This window comes from Oncorhynchus masou, chromosome 1 (genome assembly GCF_036934945.1).
Source record: "Oncorhynchus masou masou isolate Uvic2021 chromosome 1, UVic_Omas_1.1, whole genome shotgun sequence".
Lineage (NCBI taxonomy): Eukaryota > Metazoa > Chordata > Actinopteri > Salmoniformes > Salmonidae > Oncorhynchus > Oncorhynchus masou.
In genome coordinates, this window is record NC_088212.1 from 70,531,714 (window position 1) to 70,553,577 (window position 21,864).

At 40.5% G+C, this 21,864-nt stretch overlaps 1 long non-coding RNA gene across 1 annotated transcript; it reads left to right on the forward strand.

Annotated features, from left to right (window-relative positions):
• Positions 1-278: 278 nt before the first annotated feature.
• Positions 279-16,892, forward strand: LOC135549921 (uncharacterized). Its single transcript, XR_010457038.1, has 3 exons — positions 279-896; positions 13,190-13,301; positions 15,860-16,892. It is a non-coding gene; the product is annotated as an uncharacterized LOC135549921 (long non-coding RNA).
• The last annotated feature ends 4,972 nt before the right edge of the window (positions 16,893-21,864 follow it).

Below are 21,864 nucleotides of genomic sequence, written 5' to 3' on the forward strand. Positions count from 1 at the left end.
TGGCGCACCGGGCCCGCCCAGTCCCCTCCCACTCCCACACATCTGCCTGGCTTTAGTTTGTCTGGGAGCAGTTTTTTTCCAACTCAGAATCAGAGAAGTGGGTATTTCTTAACACTCAAAATTACATTTTATTGAACAGAAAATTATCATTTAAAAAACAAATGAATGGCGTGAAACAGGACTTATTTTCAAATATAGGACATAGCCAACTAGAATATCTGTTTTTCTGAATATAAATGGTAGCCTAATACAACAGGCTACAGAGGCCTATGCTTGAACTTTGCAACGTTGGGACATGTTGTTTTTATTTTCGCAACGACAATATTTCTTCAAAACATTTTTTTGAAAATGTATGTTTTTAGTAAGCTTGTTTGCACAACCACCGGTGATATATAAAACGGATTTTCCACTTGTCAGATACAGCAGGCCAACCTCACCATAGCACATTTCACTGACTTTGACTTATTAAAGTGTGAAGTATATTTAAAATGTTGCTTAAAATACGCTTATTTTAAAGAAAATGTCTCTATTCAAGACCACGCTGCTGATTTATTTAAAAGATAGACAGGAACATGGGCAGGATGTTTATACAGCAAAATGTAAACATTTTCCCTGGCCTTCTTTAAATAAAAAATCAAGCAAAAAGACTCTCTAGATCAGCTCATACTCAATCTGATGCATTATGTCCGTTTTAGACAGCTCCTTGTGTATGGATAGGACTTTTCAACGTAAATGCAGAAAGGGATTTCAATTCTGTATAATTATTATGTTCACACAGTAGAACTGAGGGTAAGAGCGCCCTGAGCCTAGCCGAATACTGTGCACTGAAACTCGGATGAGGACTTCAGATCGACACCCACCAAACTCTCTCCCCTCAGAATGGTGCTCGAATCAAGGTAAGTCACTTTAAACGTTTGTCAGTTAAAACAAGACAGCGATATGGCTGCGGGCCGTCGTCTCAATTTAGTTCCAATCAAGATTTACTAGACCTGTTGTGCAGTTAGAAGTGCGAATAAGATTGGACGCGGTATGATGCACTAATTAGTCATTTGATTGTAATGTGGTGGGCAGCCTAACCAGACTATAGTGTCACAGAAAAATAGTAACAAATATCACCTGAGTTACAAAGTTAAGCGATGTAGCATATAGGTCTACTTTATTTTCCTTTTTGAAAAGTTCGAAGGGCATTCCTTATTAACAAAGAACTGTCTTAGGCTCATAATTTGCAGGCTTATCATTTATAAAATTGTAGTAAGAAAATAAGTAATTAGGCTACGTTTAGAAAATGTATTGTTTTAAGCAGCACTTTTTACTATAGGTCTTCAAGCCTTCATTGCACGTCATCCACCATTCTAAATGTAACCAGTTTTTGGCTATTAATTTAAGCCTTGAACCGGTAGGCTATATGTATGTGTGTAGTGGAGAGCCGCCGGCCCATAGACTAAATCTGTTGACAGCAGACTGTTCATTGTTCCCCGGAGAGCGCACAAGCCCTCAGCCCTCTCAACCCTTACTCAGGCGCTCCTGATGCGCGGGTTCACTCTCCGGGCTGGCTCGTGGTGGTTCTGTTGTTTTGGTTTGCCGGGTTGTTAGACAATTTTATTATATGCTATTGATATCCTGTAATTAATGCACATATTTGATATGCAATAACGCAATTCAGTCACAGACACTTTGGCCAATTGTAAATACTAAATGTCTTAATACATTTTGGGTGTCATAAAAGTAGGTTATACAGGCTACTGTTTTTTCTTGACTAAGATTTTTGTACAGTCTGAAATTAAAATATTCTACAATTAAATGTAGTTTACCTGCAAATATACGTAGACAGGAGAATATTGTAGGCTATGTAGGCCTACTCATTTTTATCAAACTTCGAAAACTAAAATCATGTCATTTTGATGTGGCCTATCTATTAAACCGTAAGAGGATGTTCTAAAGCGTGTATAGGCCTACATGTATTTGAAGGACAGCCCGTGTTCCAACAAACCGCCGTAAATGCTGTTGTTGGCTTGGTTCCTTCGTGACGTTTTGCCAAAGGAAAATAAGAACATATTAAAATATCCGCTGTCAACGACACAGGGCATGCGAGAGGTACAATGGTGATATTTGCTGTTGCGGCTGAGTTTGGAACCTAGGTAAAGAATTGTACATAAAGTAGTAGTATTGTTTTAACCGGTCCCTACACCGGGCGCTCGCTTGGAATGAGGCCCACGCATTTATCAGCGGAGCGGACCACCCAGTGCGCAGAGAGAGGGGGAAGGCGCGCTTGCGTCCTCTCTTTCCCCCTGCATTTAATTACCGTTGATGACTTCATTCCGAGAATCACGCCTTGTTTCAACACGTCGTGCCCGTCCCCACGCCGAATGGCCCTCTCACACACTTTAACCCCGCCACTCATCTTTGACATGCACTTTGAAAAACTAATGTCCACGGCTAATTGATCCCTAAATGTTTACCCAAACCAGTGGGACGCGAGTTGCTCCATTGATCTTTGAAGGGGGACGCGCCGATGACTGGCGCGTTGTTAAACCCCTCAGTAAAAAGCTGTTGACAGCTACGCATAATTATTAAGGGTCCCTCTGGATCCTTAGTTGATATTATAGACTATTTTCCGTCAGTCAAATTATTGTTACTGCGTGGTTTTAAACGAGTTATGGTGTCCTCTAAATTCTATTGATTTCTTTCCATAGTACATTGGATAATTAAGTTATTATCGAACATTGGCTGAAGTTTCATTGGCCATATGTCTTCTATGGAATGTATGTTTCTTAGATAACATGCTTTACCGCCCTACCCATGTTAGGCAGCCTAATGATTACATGGAAGTATTGTAAAGCGTGAGGAAAGGGTTAACTCCAATGTTATAGATTTACGCTTGTAATGTCACTATTGGAGGATTGTGTTTTGTCGGCATTTTACGGCAATCCGAGGTCACCACTTGCCCCTAGTAGTTTATTTCATGTACTTTTTCCATGACGTCCTCCAATGAAATATTTGACAGCGTTGCATCCTCAGGAATGTTCGACCACTTAGGTGGAGGAATTCCACATCATTCGGCCAGCCCAGCAGTATGCGTTTTTGTCTCAACAGAGAGCCTCTCCAAATGGTCTTATTGTTATCCAATCGACGAAATCTGACCCAAAGGCCCATTTGTTTTTTATTTTACATGAACTTAATATTTTATTTGTTTATTTTACATGGACGTAATGATGCATTATAGTGTTGAGGGTGGTTTAGATTTGTTTTCTGTACATGCACACACCCAATCACGTTTTAGACACATGGCCTTTATTTTAGCAACCTTTGTTGTACAACTACAACACTCTGTGCATGGACATTTCAATCAACGGTGATAGGCATATTGCTGAAGCTGTGCACCGTACGGTGATACACTCGGAGTCCATCTTGCATTCACTGCGAGGGAGATTGTAATTCAGCCTAAACCTTGATTTAGCCTACTTAAATTTATATCATATAGCCTATCATAGCTTGTCCAAGACTCACCCAGTTATACATGAGAACTGCTACTGTCTTTAGTTAATGTGACTGTGAGGCGATTCCTCGACAATGCTATTAAGAGAGAAACCTCAGCATGTCACATACTGTTTTACCCATTTTTTAGATATAAAGATGATTTGTTTAAACTTTATTTTGTGTTTTTTTTGCAGCTGCCCTTACCATTCAGAAAACTTGGTGATGGGAAAATGAGACTCCAGAACAGAAATTAATTGTTATTGATGAAGGGGTCATTAAAAAAAAAAAAAAAAAAAAAAAAAAAAAAAAAAAAAAAAAAAAAACTGTATAAGCTACTGGACGTTTAACAAACTACTGTTGTAATTAGTCTTATAGACCATTTGGGAATATATAATTGATAAACAATATTAGTCCTGAGTTTGTTTAGAAACTAAAATGAAGGTCTCGACACTGAGAAATCAGTGTGTTACCCTCTTCAGTGTTGGAGTGGAGACGGGGAGGGTCACCAAAAGGCTGCAGCAGAGTTGTTTGGAGAGCTTTGTGACAATTGATCGATCAAATGTATAACTGCACCTTAGAGCCGCAAGTTCATTGGATCTGGATGCACTTGAAGTCGCTTCTTTGCACGCCTCAGGATTTTAGAAGAGAACCTTGAGTGCGTGATTTGGAATTATGCTTGTTTACTTAGTAAAGCATTTTCTATAAGTCAAGAGAGGCATTTGTTTTGATGCTAAATATAGGGTAATGTTGAAAAAAAAATATTAAGGTGTAGTTGTGCCATGCCTAAATATTATTATTCAATGATTTACTGCAGAATATCAATTAAGCTTTGCAGTTCTGTCCTTTCTCTTATTTTACCCATTTCTGGGCTGGGCTATGGGCTCTTGCATCTTGGTCAATTAACCAACGTGATCACACAAAATAACCTAATGTAAAGCCCATATTGCTACTACTATGCAAATGTCATTATTCACACCCCTTGACTTTTTCCACATTTTGTTGTTACGAAGTTAGATAAAAATTTATGTAATTGTATTTTTTTGTCAACGATCTACACAAAATACTCTGTCAAAGTGGAAGAAAAATTCAAACATTTGTAAAAATAAATATTTATATACAGTACCAGTCAAAATTTTGGACACCTACTCATTCAAGGGTTTTTCATTGTTTTTACTATTTTCTACATTGTAGAGTAATAGTGGAGACATCAAACTATGAAATAACACGTATGTAGTAGGCCCAAAAAGTGTTAAATAAATCAAAATATATTTTAGATTCTACAAAGTAGCCACCCTTTGCCTTGATGACAGCTTTGCACACTCTTGGCATTCTCTCAACCAGCTTCACCTGGAATGCTTTTTCAACGGTCTTGAAGGAGTTCCCACATATGCCGAGCACTTGTTGGCTGCTTTTCCTTCACTCTGCTGTCCAACTCATCCCAAACCATCTCAATTGGGTTGAGGTTGGGTGAGTGTGGAGGCTAGGTCATCGTATGCAGCACTCCATCAATCTCCTTTATTAGTGGCTTCATTTCAGCAATTTGACCATGAAGTCCTGATTCACACAGTCTCCTCTGAACAGTTGATGTCGAGATGTGTCTGTTACTTGAACTCTGAAGCAATTATTTGGGCTGCAATCTGAGGTGCAGTTAACTCTAGTGAATTTATCCTCTGCCGTATAGGTAACTCTGGGACTTCCTTTCCAGCGTCGGTCCTCATGAGAGCCAGTTTCATCATAGCACTAAATGGTTTTTGCGACTGCACAAAGTTCTTGAAGTGTTCCAAATTGACTGACCATGTTTTAAAGTAATGACGGAGTGTAATTTCTCTTTGCTTATTTGAGCTGTTCTTGCCATAATATGGACTTGGTCTTTTACCAAATAAGGAAATCTTCTGTATACCACCCCTACCTTGTCACAACACAACTGATTGGCTCAAACACATTAAGAAGGAATAAAATTACACAAATTAACTTTTAACAAGGCACATCTGTTAATTGAAATGCATTCCAGGTGACTACCTTATGAAGCTGGTTGAGAGAATGCCAAGAGTGTGCAAAGCTGTCATCAAGGTGGCTACTTTGAAGAAGCTCAAATATAACATATATTTTTTATTTGTTACTACATGATTCCATATGTGTTATTTCATAGTTTTGATGTCTTCACTATTATTCTACAATGTAGAAAAGTAGTAAAATAAAGAAAAACCCTATGTCAAAACTGTAACTTGGCCACTTCGGAACATTCACTGTCTTGGTAAGCGTCTCTAGTGTAGATTTGGCCTTGTGTTTTAGGTTATTGTCCTGTGCTTAGCTCCATTCTGTTTCTTTTGTTATCCTGAAAAACTGCCCAGTCCTTAACAATGACAACCATACCATGATTCTACCACCAATATGCTGGCAAATATGGAGAGTGGTACTCAGTAATGTGTTGTATTTTATTTTCCCTGAACATAACACTGTATTCCGGACATAAAGTTAAGCACATTTTTTGCAGTATTACTTTAGTGCCTTGTTGCAAACAGGATGCATGTTTTGGAAGATTTTTTATTCTGTACAGGCTTCCTCCTTTTCACTCTGTCAATTAGGTTAGTATTGTAGAGTAGCTACAATGTTGTTGATCCATCCTCAGTTTTCTCCTGTCACAGACATTAAACTCTGTAACTGTTTTAAAATCCCCATTGGCCTCATGGTGAAATCCCTGAGCGGTTTCCTACCTCCAGCAACTGAGTTAGGAAGGACACCTGTATCTTTCTAGTGACTGGGTGTATTAATACACCATTCAACTTGTATTTTTTTACCCATCTACCAATAGGTGCCCTTCTTTGTAAGTCATTGGAAAACCGCCCTGGTCTTTGTGGTTGAATCTGTGTTTGAAATTCACTGCTCGTCTGAGGGGCCTTATAGATATTATTGCACACATTGTCCATGTGACTTGTTAAGCACATTTTTACTGTTGAACTTATTTAGGCTTGCCATAAAAAAGGGGTTGAAAACTTATTGACTCAAGACATTACATTTTCATGTTTTGATAATTTAAAAAAATGTCCAAAAACATAATTCCACTTTGATGTTATGGGGTACTGTGTGTGTGTGTATAGGCCAGAAACAAACCAAAAATGTTGATTTATTAAATGTTTAATTCAGTCTGTAACACAACAAAATGTGGAACAAGGGAAGGTGTGAATACTTCTGAAGGTGCTGCTAAATGTAGATATATCATTCTCAAAATTGTTCTGAGTAAATAAAGGTTATTAAATGAATATAAGATCTAAATTTGAACAAAAATGGAAGTAATAGTTTGGTAAAATTGTATTCTGAAATCCTGAAACCAACATATTATATCTTACACGAAATAATACACATATTTGTAATAATTGTGCATGTTATATAACTCAGGGCGTCCTGTGAGAATGCCAAGGCAAATTCATGTTTTAAACCTGGCTATCCATATTGCCAAATATGTAGGCATATGGGTATATATACTTTTGTCCTATTTTTACATGCGATATATTTCTTAATGAGTAGTTAAAGGGAAACATGGTAACAAAGAGAGACATATGAGCTCAGTCAGGCAATGCCGTTATGTAGCCTAATTACGTACAGGAGCATCCAGTGGACAATACCAGCAGGATACGTAGAGGGTACATATAACATGCACATTATGTTGCTGTAATGCACTGTATGGAAAACAGTTCAACAATTGAAAATGTTGTCTTTGTTCCCAACACATGCCTTTTAAAACAATCATTATACAATGCATCATTTGACCAAGGCTTATAAGGATTTCGTTTTTCAAGAACGAGTGCAGATATCTTGATACATGACAATGAAAATACTCATTCACACTTTCCGTGCCCACATGTGTCGCCTATTTGTTAATGTACCATTTGAAAACCAACAACGAAATCACCAAAGGTATGCATAGTTTTTTCCCTTTTGTTTTATGACTAGCCAAATGTAAGAAAATCGTTGTAATATCAACAACAATTTGTCCTTTCAGTAATATTCTAATCTACTTTCATGGACAAAGCACAATATAAAATATACACATGAGTATATTTTATAAACAATGTTTGTAAAATATACTCAATGTTGATTCCCTTTTACACTCTTGGCTATTTTCGGAACAATGCATCATCAGTATATACATTACTGCATATTTCAATTTCCAATGGTCTGAAACTAGATATCTCTGTCTCATGCGTCGCTTAGGCCATCTAGCGTTGTCGTTTTAATTGAAAACAGTATAATGTCGAGGTGTGTGCACCCCCCTCATCACTTTCTCTGGCGCGGTAGGTGGCCGTGTATATTTTTGTTCAAGTGGTGTTTATGTGAATGAGAAAGGACTGGATTGCTAGCAGACCGCTGATTGCGCTCATTGGGCCTCTACATTGATCTGAACAGTACAGTTGAGGGGCCCCACCCTTTCATGCAATCAACAGCACTATAGAATCGCGTTCTACGACTTTTTAATTTACTTGGCAAGATCTCGCCGCTGGACCTCCAAGGCGCGCGCGGGTGTGAGTGAAGGCGGGGGAGAGGGGAGTCCTTTTGGCGCGGTAACTCCAGTGTCCCACGATACCGAGGACACTACCCACCGTATATAGGCTACAACAGGACGCACACACATCTACAATGAAGAAAACGAATTCACCATATCCCACTGGACACAAACTGGTTGAGTCTACTTTATTTCAATATATTGTGACATTGACTCTACCTGGAAAATACATTGGATTTGCAAAAAGTCATTAACAAAAACAGTTGATTTGAGAGTGAAATTTCAACCACAAAATTCAAATCAAATCAAAAATCTAACTTTATTTGTCACATGCCCCAAATACAACAAGTGTAGACCTTACCGTGAAATGCTTACTTACAAGCCCTTAACCAACCAGTTCAAGAAGAGTTAAGAAAATATTTACTAAATAAAGTAAAACATAATCAAAAGTAACACAATAACATAACAATAACGTGGTATAATTGTCATAATGGTAACCAATTTTCAACATTTTATACAAGGTTTGTCTATGTTGAATTTGTACCTTTTGGAACAACAGATCTTCACCATTATATCCACTATCAGAAAAAAAGAGAACAATAGGCAGGGCAGCACCTCCTACAGGAGAGATGATCTGTCTACAGCGATCTATTAGATCTCCCATCCAGTGTTTTAACCAAGCCCAGCGTAGCTTCGATATTTTCCACTGACGACTACCAATATGCTATAGTGAGAATGGCTATTGAGAGATATCTTAACTAAATATATAAACTGTTGCTATTGAAGTCCTTCTGAGGTGTAATTAGAGCAAATTAAATGTAACCATACTCTATAAATCATACATCATCAATGAAACTATTTAGGCCTATATTGCATTTGTGAAGTCATCAATAGCTATTGTTTCAATTCAACACAAAAATAGACAATAAATAGGCCTAGGATTTAATCATTTAGTTAATGTCAAATTTAATCTTCAAGTTAATAATGCATATGTTGGATTCACCTCTCCATTTCAACCAAAAATCCAAGTTAAAGAATAGGATTAAATCACATCAAACTGTTAAAGTGCATTTAAAGTTCGATTTGATTTAGTTATATTTTTTTAACTTAGATTTTTGGTAGAGATGGAGACATGAATCCAACATATAAATTATTAATTTGTAGACAAACTGGAATTAGTCAGACTTAGTCAGTGGCACAAAATATACATCTCCTTCAAATGTTATTTGGTTGTGTTGACAACCAAACACAATTCAATATCACTTTTGCAATACAGTAAATAGTATATTAACTTAACAAATATGTTGAATTCACATCTCAACTGAAATAAAAGTGAAAGAATATGATTGAGCCAGTGTCTCAATTGAAGCTATTCCAGCATTATATATGTCTCCTATACATGTTGATATTTTGTTGCTTGCCAACCTTAATACAATTCAATATGACTTGTGTAAGATAGTCAATAGCCTAAAATGAAGGCCATCTTACAAACTAATTTTTAAAAAATTATTCAACCTTAAAATGGGTAACACATCCGTGGCCACATTTTGTGGTTACTGTAACTCTAAAAGTCCTTATTATGGAATCATAGAAAGCGTGCATGTTCACAGCATGAAACGATCCCAGCTCTGTGGAGAACTTCACAATATAAATATCTGTGTGAAATCTCAAACAGCATTGATCACTTGCACTATGCACTTTTAATGTAATCTCAAATACAATCCATGGACAGCTTGGGAAGATAAGGTTCTATCCGCATTTTTGTCTAAATGTAGTGATTGTCATAGCCTTGTTCAGTTCAATGTTCTCTACCTATATAGTACTTTAAATACCCCCAATGCATGTTGTTAAATTTAAAAGAATACCAGATTTAAAAAAAACATTGCTTACACAATTCAAACCTATGAGGTTTCAGAACTTTAAAGCCAATTATCTATCTCTGAGACATATTACTGAACATATAACCTTATAACTCTCGACATTTAGATGACAACTAAATAAAAAATCATAACTTGTTTTGACGTTTAGAATTTGGTTGTGCTTTTAGACAGGTTAAAGCATAGTGATAACACATTGGGAAATCAACAAACTTCTGGCTGTCTTTGTGAGTGGGCGAATAACAGTTGGAATCTCATTGATCAACATCTCAACGATACATTACCCACATTTCCACTTTGAAATAACGTGGTGTGGCCAGTATGATGTTTCAGGCCATTTCAGCTTTCTGTTCATTCCATAGCATTATCTTCTTAGTGAAGTTGTCGGTGATAAAGGTATTCAGATATCGATACGCTTGCCATTTAGCCTATGAGCAGGACCTATTTTATTTGTAAGATGTTACTGGTTCATGCAGATGGGGATTGGTTGATAGAAGGCCCTACACCTTTTTTTCCTGATTAGAAATAGAGAACCAATGAGCACATGGCACACAACAGACCCTTTCAGTTCAATTGGGCACATATTCATCCCGTATCTGACACACTTCAGTCATATACCTATAACCTCGCCTTGCTCTCCATGTCTTTGTTTAGAAGACTTAACATGCAAACAGAGTCCAAGACGAGGATTCTCCATGGTGGCCTACTACAGCGTGTGACATGTCCATTGATCATTCATGTCTTGAACAAAAACATGAATTTCATGATGCAATGTGTTGTGTGTTCGGTGTCTGGGCAAATTCTCATATTGAAAAATCTTGCATTTACAGATTTATATGAAATCTCTATTTGTCAATTTATTTGAACTATTGACTGAGGTTACTGACATGAATTATAATTCACTTGTGATAATGGACCTTTAGTTAACTGATCAGTAAATGCAACTGATTGTTTTTGTGATCAGACGCATGAAATGGAGAATGTGTGACCCGTTTTAGAAGTCAAAATGTAATTGAAACTGCAGTATTCGAGATGGAAAATTCATTCATTCAGTATTTGTGGCCTTTATATTCTGTAGGCGTAGTTATTTGTTGTTGATGATTGAGAGACATTGGATTTTGGATTTGCTTTGGACACTCATTCGCCCTCATGCGCTGTTCAGTGCTGACATTTCCCTTATCAAGGTATATTTCGCAGTTTCAGCTGCATTCACCTGAAATGTCTCTTGGATAACTAACTATTTATAATGCAATAATTAAATATGCATTGTCATATTGCATTTTATCAAACAAAAAATGATTCCCATTCAATGCAGGTTAACCTGCATGATAATGAAAAGTTCATAATCTTAATTTTTTTTAATTTTTATAGCTGGTTGACATTTTGTTTGTTCTGCACGACATTGATAGCTAATCATGTTAACTGTATTTGTTTATAGCCTATGATTTGTGTGAGTGAGTTAGGTAGGCCTATTCGTATGATTATCAATATGAGAGAAAATATTAACCGGCTTTCGATTAATTATCACCCAGAAACAAAAACCAAAACAAGAACTCTTACATTTTTAAAAATAGGCTACATGAAGATATGCCACCCTATGCGTTCTTTAAATAGCCCCTGGAACTCAGTCGCACAGTTTGTTTAGATCCGTAATGTTTTGGTTCATTTGAGACTGGCAATGTATTTCGTTTTTATGCTCGTTAAGCTACAGTAAACTGTATTGTTATCCTTAAATATAGAGAACCCGCAAACCCCAAATACACGAGATGAGTCATTTTGTGCGCGCAGCGATGGTGCTTGTGTGAGAACCCCGGGCTTCCCAGGAAAGTTTGGCGCGCCAACCAAACAACAACCCTCACCCAACTGTCCCTGAGGTATTGTCAATCCGTAAACCGCTCCACTTATTCCTCTCAATAGGCTTCAACTGCGTATTTTATTCGTAACATAGTCCTCATGTTCTCTGAACTTTGAATCATTTTTGACAGCCGTATTTTCAGAGGGAAATTCGGCTTTCAGGGAATAAAAATATGAATACAGGCGTATGTAAAATTCCTTCTGGCTTATTTTGTGATCACACAAACTCGGCTTACACTACCACAACATTATTCGACACGACTGAAGGACACGAGTGTTGAAGAGTTGTCAGTTCCAGAAGTTTTACAAACTCAAAACTGTCCAAATGTGGTCATCGCGAGAAGGAAAATGTTCCAACATGTCAAATATCTGCGATTGACGTTTTAGCCACTGACTGACAGCATGTTTATAGGACAAAAGAAGACAAACAACTAATATGTAATCGTCATAAGGAAGGAGATGGTCACTAAAACAACAATTTAGTCCTTATTCTTTTAGTCCTATTCTTTTTTAATTTGAGACTTTTTGAAGCTCATTATGATAAAGAAAAACACCAGAAACGTTTCAATTTTTTGATTGTGGATTTGTTTCCCATTGTGGTAGGGTTTTGTATATTATTGAACTTATTTTCAAGTGCTTTTGTCAACTCTTGTTTATCTCCAGTTTCTCGATCTGTAAACTATACCTGATATAGTCGCCGAAGTAATTATTAAACATTAGTCCCCATTGATGTTTAACGTTTTTCATATATATTTTTTCAAATGTTTATTTTCTACTTATGTCTGTCTTACAATATTGCCAAGTCAGGACAGTAGTTGCATGCTTTAATCAATATCGTTTAACAGTGAGACATCTGACAAGGCATTTATTATTTTCTGCATGCTATTATTAACTTAGTGTGCCATTCCTAGAGCTAAATAGCGCTGAACCAAACCAGAGTGCTGCCTAATGTTAGATTACCTCTCAGCTATAACTCCCTATTGATGCCCATGTTTTCTACCAGACCTGCATCTCTTCTGACTCATCCACTATAACAGACCATTTTGGTAATTTAAAATCAGTCTAAAAACACATAGTCATTGAACTAACTTATAATAATCCTCAATAGCCCTCAAGATAATGTAATACACACCTTTAATGTCTTTGATGAGCCACAGAACAGTTCAACTGTATGAAACGACAATGGGATTTATCAAGCGTCCCTTATCTTATACTAGTTAATTTAAATGAAAGCAAATTATGCAGCCTAACTCCTGATAAAAGTTTGAAATTAAAATGGAATTTCAGTACATTTGAACTATGGATTGAATTTCAATCGACCGACTCAATGATCAGGTGTTCCTTTTAATTTTTTTCATACGGTCATGTTATTGTTTCTTTTAATAATTTACAACCCTGTTTCTTATCATTTCTGTATCATGTACAGTTTAATGAAAGTTTGCTCATATAACCAACACAACTCTTCCTTTTCCAATTTCAGCCCTCTGTGATGGATGAGAGAGAGGGTTTTCCAGTGATGGCAACAGTTCCTATGACGACCAGACCTCCACCGGGGATTGCGTCTGTCAGACAGTGCTAATGATAATTGAGAGGTACGGATCGAAAAGATTGAGTATGGCTGTAATCTCTCCTCCAGCGGAATACCAGAGAAACCGCTATGAGATGACCATTTTCCCCTCTCACCACCGCCCTGCTTAGTCCTGCACTGTTCTACACTGCATGCTTCTACTCTGCTCTATACTATATTGCTGCTGGAGGCCTTCCAGCCTGCCCCACACAGGGCAGAGAGTGAATGGGTAATGTCACTGTGTGTGCAACCTCCATCGGTGTCTCCCTTCCCTCAGCCTCACACACAACACAGGGCCAGTCCAGGGCAGTTTGTTACAGATGCCAGGGAATATATCAGCAGGGAGAACTCAACCAGAAGAAACGGTCAGAGTAGGACATAACAGAGAGAGGGAGGGAAGTCAGGCCACAGCCAGCTCTGGTTACAGGTTAGTTACAGAGGCTTTGATAGTTGCTGATGGGACTTTGATTGAAGCGTACTCAGATTTATATGATGCGTGTTTACTCACAGCCCACCATCTCTCGCTCTCTCTCCCATTCTGAAGGGGGATTTTCCTGTGGTGAGCCGCTTCGGAAAAAGCTATTAAGAATTCCCAAACATTGCACAACAATAGGAGACGTCGTTCTGCAATGCAAGTCCCGAATCCAAGTCAGTCCCTTACGGTTTTCCTCTGAAATGGTCCCCGGCTATATTTAATCCGCCCAGAGAGCAGAACCCACCTACATACAAACCACAAATTGAAACTATGGGGAGGTGGTTTGTGGGGTGTGGGCTAAGTGGGGATGGTAATTGCCTATTGTGGAGCTTAGGCCTCTCTATTCTACCATAAAGGGGCTTGGCAGCCCACAACATGATACCCCTGCCTCCACTCCACTGTTTGAGTTGGGGAGCAGGTCCTCCTTGTCTGTGGGAACCCATGGCCCAGCAGTGGTCGGAATCAGTCAGGAATGGTAACACAGCGGAAGGCTAGGGTGGGGAAAAAGGCCAAGAGCATTTCCTGAACAGAGGGGGGTCCCAGCGAAGCATCACACTTCACTGGCATCATGTGAAGGGGATCCCGCCAGACCTGAGCCCATGATCCCGATTGGAGGAGAAGGATGCGGTAGGGGAGAGGAGGGTGAAGCTGGAACAGAAGAGAGGGGGATACGCAAGAAAGACAGAGTGGTGAGGTGAGAGGGATGCATTGGGATGAGAGAGGGATGAGGTTGGAGTCAGAAAAGAGGAGTCAAGGGGAGAGGAAAATTCTGCTAAAACGTACATCTTTAATTTCCCCTGAGTGAAGTAATGCAGTCTGGACTGGCTGCCTGCGTGTGGATGAATATCTGAGTGTGTTATACCACGACTTTCATGAAGACTTCACAGTCTCTCATTTCTGCCCACAACAAAGTGCCTTCCACTATATGTGAGGAATAAACAGTATATACTGTCAAGGTCTCCAGAGAGGTCACTGAGACCACGTGGAAGACTGGGAGCTCTTAGACCACTGCTACTGAAAGACCTGCAAGAATCTGTGCAGCAGTGTGGGGTATCCTACATACATTCTAAAAGACTGTTCCCTCTCACCACAGCAAAGACAATGTGGTGAATATTTTGGCACAGCACAGGCATGTCAGAATGATTCTGAGTACATCCAGTTAACTGAAGGTCTGAAATATAACTTTGCTTAGTAACACGTGATACTTTGCAACACCCTGCAACGGTAACAGTGATGAATGCTTTGGTTGAGAGCAGAAGATCAGACGGTGTTGAAAAGTGTGAAGCAGACAGGTTTTGCAGCTGAAATTGGGACAGTACAGTATATCTGTCGGTGTGTGTGTGTGTTTGTCCAGACCTATGAATCGGTGTGTGTGTATCCAGACTAGCGTGGACAGCCAGTCCCTGCTCCCTGGGACTTGTGTAAATGTCGTGAGGATCTCAGGAGGAATCTTTCCCCTCCAGTCGTCAAAGGGCTTTTTATTTCCACCTGCTCCCGGCCTCTTTCCGTTGGTCTGCTCTATAACAATGGTGCTGGAAAGGCAGCAGAGTGCAGGGTGACAGCACAGAGATTGATGCTAGATTGTGTTTGGCCCTTTTTCAGATAGGGGCCTTTGAAGGGAAGTTGCTAACAGCAGCATATCACCCCCCCCCCCCCCCACACACACACACACCAACACTACAACCCCCTCCACTACCATCTCCACCTCCTCTCCCTCTAACACTGGGCTTAGCAGAGGGCAAAGTGCTGATCAGGCCTGTCTCCCAGATCCCTTTTTCCAAAAGAGCCAATCGCCCGAAATGGCAACTTGGCAGGTGGTGGTAAACAGGCTTTTCACTACTCGTAAATCAATTCACCACTACATGAAACAGGATGAAGCTCATTTACGCCATGCAGACGGTCGAACCCGAGCCCAGAGACGCCCCACCTCGCCTCCGGCTGCTCCCTCCCTCTCGTCAGGCCCTGGGGCTCTGGGCAGAAAAGAGATACACGCTCATCAGGACAGCATTCTTTCCGTTTCGCCGAAGAGTGGCCTGGCGAAGAGGGTGATCCATCACCCCAAATGTCAATTTTTTCCCAACGTTCTGTTTTTCTCTCTATCTCTGTAGGCTGGAGTGGGCAGGCGTGTGGGTTTGGCCACAGGAAGCTGTGAATTCCTTGAAGAACAGAGGGTGTCAGGGCCCAGAACGCAACTGGGGGGGGGGGGGGGGCTTACTGTACCTTGTAACGTCTCATAATCCTCCTAGTTGACCCCTGACCCCGGCCTGTGTTTGTATCAGGTCGTCGATGTGAGGAATTGTAATGAGTCACTCCAGCAGTGTGTTTACCTTCTGGAGTCACGCAAGGAAGGAAATACGGCACGGTCTTCTAAAAGTGTCAAAGTGAGAGAGAATAGCAGCAGTATTAGAGCAGAGCCCTGATTCATCTCACTGTGACTGACCTCTTGTACCGTTACACTGGGTTTATTTAACCTATTCACTACTGTAGGGAGACTAGCTATAGATCAGCCAAAACAGGGAGTAAGTCTACAATATAACGTACTGTATGAAAACACAAGGTATGAGATTAATAGTGTAATTCTGTAATTGAAGTCTGATTCGTACCCCAACTCATTGAGTGAAATGATCCGTGTACTGCAGTATGTGGATACAACTTATTTTTGCTATCACTGTGTAATATGTTGCTAATAGACCAAACATGTATTATTTTTGTCCTAATTCTCTGTTGTGTGTTGCAGTCATTTTTGTTTTTTTGCTATGCCCAATGACATTTGGAGAGATTTAGTATTTTCCTTTTGTCTCATGCAACAATCATAAATTATGTGTATGTGATTTTTCTGTTTATATTTCTGACTCCAAGATATAGATTGTCTGGAAGATCCCTTGTAGTACACTTTGAAGGAGAAATCTCTGCACTCCCAAATACATTGTTTTTTTAAATCTTGAACTTACATTGAGCTCTTGAAACTGTTGAAACTGGAATGAGTATGAAACTGTGGCCAACGCCTGTGATTAAAATACAATGTCCTGGCCTACCATTACGCTGTAGCCTTCCACACCGTGGGCTTGTGTGATTGCACAATTGTTGTTTTTGAGCAAGTGCCCCTGTTAGTTTTACTCTGTAAATAAATATGTGCTCCGAGCTGACAATTCATCCTCCGTTACTTTCTTTCATCCTTATATTGGAGAGGAGAACATCATCACTGACCAGTGTCTCCACCACACACACACACACACACACACACACACACACACACACACACACACACACACACACACACACACACACACACACACACACACACACACACACACACACACACACACACACACACACACACACACACACACACAGCCACAATGAGAGAGTCAGCAGCTCTTATTTTGGACAGTCTCTCCTGAATTCTAAGGGCTGTCAGGCGGTTTGATTGATAGTTGTGTTCATCACCATATTATTAAGTAATCAGGCTCACCACAGTTCATTATAATTAAAGACTTGGGATAAGTGTTTATTTTTTGTGTCCTGTAAAAAAACATATCGTTTTGTGTTTTTTGAATGTGTGTGTGTGTGTGTGTGTGTGTGTGTGTTAGACAGTGTGTTTATATTTGTATTCTTTTCCACAGTGGACCTTAGTGACCAGGAGAATGTGTGTCTGTCCACCACTGAGTTTATGGCTACACTTGGGTCTCTGTGAGAGAAGACAAATGCAACCACGATCACATATTATATCCATACAGTAACAACAGGGAATACTCCCCTGTAATGGTAGCTCTTTATTTCACTTGTCATTTCTTAAAACGAAGCCCAAGCCTATTTTAATCTTCTATCTTAGAAATGCTCCAACTTTATTTTCCCCAAGGGAATGTTTACAACATGATGTAGGAAGACCCCCTCCATATTCTGTGAGGCAGCAGCCTGGGTCTCCTGTTCTCACCCAGGTTGGCAGCTATGGCCTGAAGCTCTGCCTGTCCGGCTGGCCTACATCTGTCTGTATACCCCAGAGGTAAACAGTGGTGCCATAGCGGACATGCCGAGTGTGTCCTGACTGGAGACAGGGAGAAAGCAGAGAGAGCACTGTGGCACTATTCACGAGGTCCCTGCCAGGTGACTGGAGGCAGTGTTCATTTGATGATTGGCCATTTGGCAATGGGCCATGTATTAGGACAAAATGTCTCTTTTAAAAGCCCCAGCTCATTCTCTTGCTATGGCTAATTTGATTCAGGAATCAGTCAAGTGGCAGATGTTTCATGTAGGATCGTCGGTGTAGGTGCATCACACTGCTTAAGCACGGCTACACATGCCTTTTAACGAGCCAATGAGAGAGGAGGGTGTTGAGGATGAACATATATATGGGATAAGAGGTAAAGAATATTCTTGCTAATTCCGAACCACTATAATGAGTGATATCTTGAAGTGCCACAGGTGGGGAAGAGTGCAGGTGGGCAGGCAGACTAGGAGTTGGTTTCATAAAAAGAGATTTGGTGATACGGAATTATAGATAACGTCACTAATGCATTCCCTCAGAAAAGTACTGGCCTTTTTTATGTACACTGTGTACTAAATAAGGTGAATCATTTACAGGTAATTACTAATTTGAACACAAATTATTGTTAATTTCAGTTCAGGTTTGTATTTTGTGAACTCCGAACAAGCAAAATACAATAACTGAAAATATATGAATAAGAAAACATACATGCATATGTTTTAAAATTCCACCACAGGCTTTTCCCAGGTTGTGTGTGCGTGCAAAGTGTGTATTTGTTTACATGTCTAATTTAATGAATTGCACGTCAGTTGGTCTCTGGCTTCCTCCTCGTTCTCTAGTATTTTTGTCTAACTGGGGGTAAGAGACACTTAGGGATCTGACGATAAATTCCCTGTCTTTCCGCAAATGTGTTTGGGCTATAAGATAAACATAGGCTGGAATAAATTCAACACTAATGAAACATTCTGGTGGTCCCATGTTTACATGAACTCTATTACCACCAAGACCTGTCTAAGGTATTGACCTTCTGCCCTCTCACACCAGTAGACATCTGCAGCCTATAGTCCCTAATACGTATCTTACTGAACAGAGTAGAACTACAAACCCTTCCCTCCTTTTAAACAGTATGAAGACTTGGCTGTGCATCCTGTTCCCACATTAATGCAGTGTGATGTACGATGATCATAAACGACCTGTGGCTGCAGACATCTCAGGACACGTGGTCAGTGAGGGGTTGGATTCCACTACCTTAGTATAACTCCTTTCTTCGCAGTCCAAAAAGGTCACGGAAAGCACAGGAATTCAAACACACTTTAAACGTCTGCTTCTGGTGGATTTCTCCTCAGGAGAGGGGAACGTAGAGCGGATCAGTGTTTACACTGTAGATATTTATTATGGCAGGATTTGGACATTTATTGGTGTTGTAGCTTGTAGGGGGAAAATAGAATCTGAACAAGGTCTATAGTGGAGACCTGAACTGTTTGCTCTTCTTGGTTAAGTGGATCAGCTTCATTAGAAAACGTTTTAGCATCAGGAGATATAATTAGAGTTTGATAAACACAGGAGCCCCTTCAGGCCGCTATCTCCAATCAGATATGAGTGGAGTTCCCTTTTTGCTTAATCTATCATTCTGGCCTCCTGAATAAATAGTAGCCTACTAACGCTCAAGGATGTAGAAACACAGAAGGCTCCAGTTGCTTTGTGCTGTCTGTGTTAGAACCCAGTTAATGACAGCTAGTTAAAATACCATAACAACAACACAGCCATACATAACAGTCTACACCTCTCACATAGTCTTGTGTGGATGAATGTTGAGAGCAAGCTGATCTGATGAAGACTGATGAAAGACCTTGTTGAAGAGAATCTCCAGTATGGGTGGTTGTGTGTTATCCTCAGATGACTGGGAGCATGTTGTGTTGGAAAGTGATCCGTTCTGTAGTTAGCCCGTTATTTTGATCTGCCCTCCACCCCCAGCCCAGCCTACTGTACCCCATTGAAACACAGGCAGGCCCACCAACCAGGCCAGTAGACCGCATTTGTGTGTGTTATCCTTTATCTATTGAATGGGGAAACTTCAGCTCAAATTGAGTGGGACAATGTGAGTCACATTTTCAGTTCTAGGAACAGGTGTTGTGAAGGACAGACAGTCAGACAGAGACAACAACATAGACAGTCAGTCAGACAGTCAGACAGCCAGAGGCCCTTTCATGTGTCTGGTGAAACATGGGGATCCATCCTTAATGACACCTCTGGGACTGACAGAAGAGGTTTGTCTGGTAAGGCAGATTGGAAGTGGCCTGCAGATGAAAGTTAGAAAAATAAATAAAGCAATGGCAAGCAGTCAGGGTTTTTCTCTTGTACACCCATAATGGGAGACATACGGACACACTCACGTACGCACACGCACACACACACACACACACACACACACACACACACACACACACACACACACACACACACACACACACACACACACACACACGCTCACACACACACACACACACACACGCTCACACACACACACGCACACACACACACACGAGGAAAACAAGTCCCGCTCATGTTTTGTCTGCTGTGTTATGTATCAGTCGCCAAGGAAACATTGATGAACTTCGGCTGGGAGTCTTTAGCAGTGGAATTCTGTGTTCATCCCTTTGTTGTGCGAGACATTCTATGTAGGATTTTATTCTGCATCGCTACTCTTCTTTATTGTGTAGATGCTTTACAAGTTAAATCAATGCCATTATGACAGAGAAGCTCTGTTCTTGATCACAGAGCTTATATTTTAAGGGCATACGATATTTGTTTCAGTGTTAAACAGGTCATTAAATCAATCTCAGAAGGTGATGGCTTTTTAATCTCCTCCAATTGATCTTTTCATCAACCTACATGGCTGTACTCTGCCTAGAGTTAGAATAGTAATGGTAAGACAATCCATGCTTGCCTCATCCTGGCTCCCTCACCTTCCCTCACCTTGTAAAACTGACCCTCTTCTCTCTCGTGTGTTCACACACGTTCCACTGTTCCTATTTTCTTTGTGCCAGTCCAAATTAAGCCCAGCTCTGCTAATACGTCTCACTGTACAGGAGGTTGGCTAGCCCTTAAGGAAAATAACATGGAACCCCTCAGGACTTTCTCTTCTCTCTCTGAATGGCACACAGAGAGATGTTGTTGGCCCAGAGGAGCCATGGACTAATGATGAGAGAACCAGGGGTGTTGGTTTAATTGTGCTGGGATTTGGATGAGAGTGTGTGTGTGAGTTTGTGTGTGAGCGTGCGTGTGTGCGTGAATGAGTACCTGCCTGAGTGCGTGCGTGCGTGTGTGGGTGTGTGTGTGTGTGAGTGGTCATTGGTCTGGAGGAGGAGAGGGAGGTGGTAGAGCCAGGTCTTAGTTACTACAGCTTCAGATCCATGAGTGGGAGGGTAAACATGCTCAATGGTGCAGCCCTGTTTGACTTGGCTGGAGTAGTGTGTGTGTGTGTGTGTGTGTGTGTGTGTGTGTGTCTCTGCATGGGTAGAGTTGAAGTTGATGAAGAGAGGTGAATAGAGTGATTAAAGAAGGGACTGGGGGACTAACGGCCTAACTTTTGTCACTGGTGCCAGGGGAGGGATTTACTCTGAGTATGGTCAGTCTGTTGTCTGAGCATGTTAACAAATCACAGCCTCAGGTCTGACCACCACCACACCAGGTTAAACCTCCATAACTCTCTGACCACCTCCCACCCACCAACCCAGCCACCCACCCAGCCTGCCAGCTAACCTGCAGAGCTACAGCCAGGTCTCAACGGCTGAGTGCTGAGTGGGTCTCTTGGCCTAGGGGCAGCCTATGGTCTACTGACCCCCACCAGAGTCACCCTACCTGCGTGTACGACATATTATGACTTTTTATTTGAGTCTACTTGGTAAATATGTTCTTCTTGAACTGCACTGTTAGTTAAGGGCTTGTAAGGAAACATTTCACGGTAAAGTCTACACTTGTTGTATTCGGCGCATGTGACAAATAAAGTTTGATTTGATGTCCACTCCCAAAGCGGATGCAGAGGTTTAGCTTGTGTCTGTTTTGATTCAAGGACTAAGGCAGTAAACAGTGAAAAACAGTGACAATTGTTTCCCAGAGGACGATACA